The sequence below is a fragment of the Penaeus japonicus genome, unplaced genomic scaffold (assembly GCF_977035675.1).
Source record: "Penaeus japonicus unplaced genomic scaffold, GWHDUDI00000001_assembly GWHDUDI00000024, whole genome shotgun sequence".
In the NCBI taxonomy this organism is placed as follows: domain Eukaryota; kingdom Metazoa; phylum Arthropoda; class Malacostraca; order Decapoda; family Penaeidae; genus Penaeus; species Penaeus japonicus.
In genome coordinates, this window is record NW_028234426.1 from 2033058 (window position 1) to 2038057 (window position 5000).

General features: G+C 48.4%; 1 protein-coding gene across 3 annotated transcripts in view; it reads right to left on the reverse strand.

The window, feature by feature from the left end:
• LOC122242847 (carboxypeptidase B) overlaps positions 1 to 1495 on the reverse strand; it is a 14509-nt gene extending 13014 nt beyond the window's left edge. The window contains exon 1 of one of the 3 annotated variants that reach the window (XM_086550555.1): positions 1443 to 1495. The gene's annotated coding sequence lies outside the window, so the exon portion shown is untranslated. Of the gene's footprint in view, positions 1 to 1282 lie in introns of all 3 variants that reach the window. The other 2 variants (XM_086550553.1, XM_086550554.1) reach the window with 2 other exon arrangements.
• Between the last annotated feature and the right edge of the window lie 3505 nt (positions 1496 to 5000).

A 5000-nucleotide genomic window follows, 5' to 3' on the forward strand; every position in this document is an offset into this window, starting at 1 on the left:
CCCCCCCCCCCCTCTCTCTATCTAAGCTTTTTTTTAATTTTTTTCCCTATTTCTCTCTCTCTCTCTCTCTTCCTCTCTCCCTTCCCTTCTCTCTCTCCCCTCTTCTTCCTCCCTCCCTCTCTCTCTCTCTCCCAGTCTCTATCTCTCTCTCTCTATCCCTCTCTCTCCCCCACACACCTCTCTCTCTCTCTTTCCCCCCCTCTCTCTCTTCTCTCTGCCCTCTCTCGTCTCTCTCTGTCTCTCCTCCTTCTCCTCTCGTCTCTCTCTGTTTTCTCCCCTGTCCTCTCTCTGCTCTCTCCTCTCTTCTCTCCCTCTCTCTTTTCCTTCCCCCTCTCTCTCTTTTTTTCTCTCTTTTCTCTCTTTTTCTCCCACCCTCCCCTCTCTTCTCTCTTTCTCTCTCTCTCCCCCCTTTTCTCCTCTCTCTCTCCCCTCTCTCTCTCCCCCCCCTCTCTCTTCCCCTCCTCTCTCTCCTCTCTCTTCTCTCACTCTCGTTCCCTTCTGTCTCCCTTCCCCCTCTCTCTCTCCCCTGCTCTCTCATTCTCCTCTCTCTCTCTCCTCCCTGTAGCTACCTCTCTATCTTCCTCTCTCTCTCTCTCCCGCTCTCCTCTCTCCTTCCACTCCTCTCTCTCTCGCTCTCCTCTCCTCTCTCCTCTCCTCTCTCCTCCTCTCTTTCACATACCAATTTTATCTATCAATTTATACTGCCTATCTACCATCATTCTATCTCTGTGTTTGTCCTGTCACTATCTGCCGTTCTTTTCCTCCTCTCTCTCTCTCTCTCTCTCTCCTCTCCTCGCCTCTCTATCCTCTCGTCTTCGTCTCTCTCTCTCTCTCTCGCTCTCCTCATCCTCATCCTCTCTCTCTCCTCTATCTCTCTCTCTCTCTCTCTCTCAGTCTCTCTCGTTCATCTCTCTTTTCTCTCTCTCTTCCTCTCGTCTCTCTCTCTCCGCTCTCTCTATCTACTCTTTCTCTCTCTCTCTCTCTCTCTCTCTCTCTCTCTCTCTCTCTCTCTCTCTCTCTCTCTCTCTCTCTCTCTCTCTCTCTTTCTCTCTCTTTCTCTCTCTCTCTCTCTCTTTTTCTTATACCTTATCCGTCTCTCGTTTCTTCTTTAAACTAGCTTGGCATCTCACCCTCTATCTATCTATCTATCTATATATCTATCTGTCTATCTATTTATATATCTATCTATCTATCTATCTATCTGTCTTAAATATCCCCTTTGTCTCAGCTACGCTTTATTTTATCATATCTACCTTATCTACTTCCGTAATACAGTACATACCTGTTATATTCTTTCTTACCGACCTTAGCGTTCGTTATCACTGTTCCCTCTATCTAGTTTCATTTTCACTTTCATTTTCACCATCACTGTTCATTTTCAACTTCAGAATTTCGTGGCATTTCACATCAAGGCTTACCACAAAGACAACAAAATATCAAACCATGAGGCGTAAGGTGTCCACGCTATGAGAGCAGGTGTCGAACTGGTTCAGACACTTGTATGATGGGAGTTCACCCCCCCATCCTCCCCCCCCCATCCTCCTATCCCCCCCAATTTTCCCGTCCTCCCATCCTCCCATCCACCCATCCTCCCACCTATTCCCCCATCCTCCCCCCCCCCTCCTCCTATCCCCCAATTTTCCCGTCCTCCCATCCTCCCATCCACCTATCTTTCCAACTCTCCCCCCATCGTCCCATTTACCTATCCTCCCACCTCCCCCCATCCACCTATTCCCCCATCTTCCCGTTCTCCAAACCTTCTATCCACCTATCCTTCCACCTATCCCATCCTCCCATCCTCCCGTCTTCCCATCCACCCATCCTTCCCCCATCCCCCCATCCTCCCATCACTTGCTCACACGTGACTTTTTTTTGTTTTTTAGCCTCGTTTGGTTGTAGGTGTCGTGCATCCTATCAAGATCTCTCTCTCTCTCTCTCTCTCTCTCTCTCTCTCTCTGCTTTCGCTTCGACTCCTCTCTCTCTCTCAGTCTCTCTCTCGCTCATCCTCCTCTCTCTCTCGTCTCTCCTCCCTCTCTTCCTCTCCCTTCTCTCTCTCTCTCCCTCTTTCTCTGTCACCCCTCTCCTCTGTCTCTGTCTCTCTCTGGGGGGGGGGGGCCTAGTAGTACTCGCTCTCTCTCTCCCCTCTCTCTCTCTCTCTCTCCCCTCTTCTCTCTCTCTCTCTTCTCTCTCTCTCCTTCTCCTCACTCTCTGTCTCTCTCCTCTCTGTCTGTCTCTCTCTGTCTCCTGTCTCTCTCTGCCTCTCTCTCATCTCTCGTATCTCCTCCCTCTCTCTCTCTCTCCTCTCCTCTCTCTCTCTCTCCTCTCGTCTCTTCCCTCTCTCTCCTCTCTCTCCTCCTCACTCTCCTCCTCTCCTCCCTGTCTCTCTCTGTCGCTGTCTGCTCTGTCTCTCTCTCTTCTGTCGTCTCTCCTCTCTCTCTGGCTGTCTCTCTCCCTCTCTCTTCCCTCTCCTCCTCTCATTCTCTCTCTTCTCTCTCTCTCTCTTTTCTTTTCTCTCTCTCTTCCCTTTCTCCCTCTCTCTCTCTCTCTCATCTCTCACCTCGCCTCTCTCCTCTCTCTCTCTCTCAAGCTCTCTCCTTCCGTCCTCTTGCTCCGTCTCTGTCCCTCTTTGCTCTGTCTTCTTTCTCTTCTCTTCTCTCTCTCTTTTGGCTCTCTTCTCCTCTTCGTATGTGTTTGACATATTTCTATCTATCTCTCTCTCTCTCTCCCGGGTATGTCCTCTCTCTTATGTATACTTTCCCCTCGTCACACCGCGAATTTCTACCCTCTTAATTGTTTATCGACCTCTTGTCATGGTTGCCATCCACAGACCTCAACTTACCATCCTTACCTCCTATTGCGCATCTTCCTCTGTTTGACCATCTGTCCCGCTCGTTTTCGTATCTCGGCTTTCTCATCTTCGACTGGTACCGCCCTTTGAATTCCCTTCTGGTCGGGTACTTTCGTCCGTCCCAAGATTTGCCCGGATGTATTTGAAATATATTTGTGTTTGACTGCTCGGCTTGTTGTGGCACCTTGCTTTTGCTACTTCAACGTACCATCGGGTCCGAAGTAGTCTTTGGTACGTTTTCCTCTTCTACCTGGCAGTATACTCGTCGTCAATGTATGTCTTACCTCCCTCCATCTTTTTGTCTACCCGGTCTATTCCCCCCGCACCCTCTAACGCCCCTTTTATGTCACTTGTGTGCGGCCTTTTTATTAATAGTTTTAGATTTCCCGGTCGTATAGTCTTCGTTTTCCACCGTAGGACATCGACCGGCTATTTAGTCCCTAGAGTTGTTTGTTACAATACGTTTTTTTTTCGCGGATCATCCGAGGGTGATTGTAGTTCATATGTTCTCGTTCCCTCTTTCTCCGGGCGCTTCAACCTGTATCCCATCTATTTTAATCCAACGGTGAAGGCTCTCGCTGGTTTTTTATATCTTTGTTTCTTTTGGGCAGTAACCCTTTATTACGGTTCGCCTTGTGTACCCCCCTACTTGTGTATTCTTTTCTAGGCTGATCTCCTCAGTCCTTTCTTAACGCATAATTCGTACTTCCCGTGTACTTTATTGACTGTTACGGTCCTTCACGCAACATCTCTTTTCGTCTCGAACGTGTGCCCTTCCTTTTCACTAAAGCTTTCTTTCGACTTTTTGGCCTCCCCGCCTCCGGCGCTGTTGATCTCTTGACGGCATGATTATCTGTTATTTCCTTTGGGGTGTGCTATTGTGGTCCTTATTTTCAATGGTGTCCTATCCCTTTATTTCCACTTATGTCCTATACCTGCCTTCCGCTATAATGGTTTGTCCCCTTTTGCATTATTCCCCTCCTTCCCGCCATCTCCGCTAGTACCTTTGCCTCTCGGTAGTTTCCCTCTTTGTCTTTGGTACGTGGTGTCTGTCCCGGATATCTTCGCGCTGTCCGTCGGTTGTCTGACCGTCATCTTCTAGTTAAATGTTTATGCTTCATTTTCTTCCTCTTTTTGTTTTCTTCCGCTCCATGGCTTTTTCCATTATCTGACGCCCCCGTCGGCTTTCTTGCCCTTTGCTAATCAATCGCCACTACCCATAACTCCTGCTGGATCTCAACTCATCCGGCTTGTGAATCTACTCGTTCGGATAGGTTTCACCCACATCCATGTCGTTTTGCACACTTCTAGGTGCTTTTTTAGTTTTTCAGGCTATCTCGGGAGGTTTCTCTATTGTATTAGGCCGTACCGTCCTCCCCAGCCGTTTTCGCCCCCTATTTATTTCCTGCCCTTGTGGTTCCTAACGTCCCATACCAATCTCCGCCTTGGCTTTTTTCCCTCCATGTCCGTCCTGTCATCTCACCTCTTGCTACCCTGTTATGTCTGGGGCCCTTTCGTTTACCCCCATCCTTACCATGCTGAATTTCAAAATGTAAATTGTTCCTTCCTTGTCGCGCACTTCCACGTGGTTCTCGTAAGCTGGTAGCGGTGGCGAACTCTCCAACTTATTTTCCCAACTGTGTCATTCGAGTTTGGGTGTAGTCTGGTATCTGATCCCTTTAGTCCCACAATTCGTAATATATCCTCTGACTCTTCATCGATCATTCTGCTTTGTTTCGAATCTGTCGCCCGTTCTTTGTTGCTCTTCTTTGATTCTCCGTACCCATCACTTCTCCCTCGACTTGAGCCCTCTATGTCAACTCTCTCGTTCCTTCTTCCTCACCTGTGACGGCCAATTCAAGTGTAGTTGGCGAGCTCCAGTATTTTGTATTATCCTAGTAGCCTCCATTGCTCCCCCCTTTTCTTTAATCATTTCGTTTTCTCGTACTTTGGTTCGTTTAATGGCGTTCTTTCTTTTCGGTCTGGGTTTACGTGATCCTTATGGTTTAGGCATCTTATCTCTATGTCCTCGGTGACTACGTTACCCCTCCTATCCTTTCGCTTCCGTTTCTCTCTCTCAAGATCGCGTTTGCTGCGTTTTACCTTCCCGGAATTTCTGATTTTGTGGTTTTTTCATCCTTTACGAAGGGGT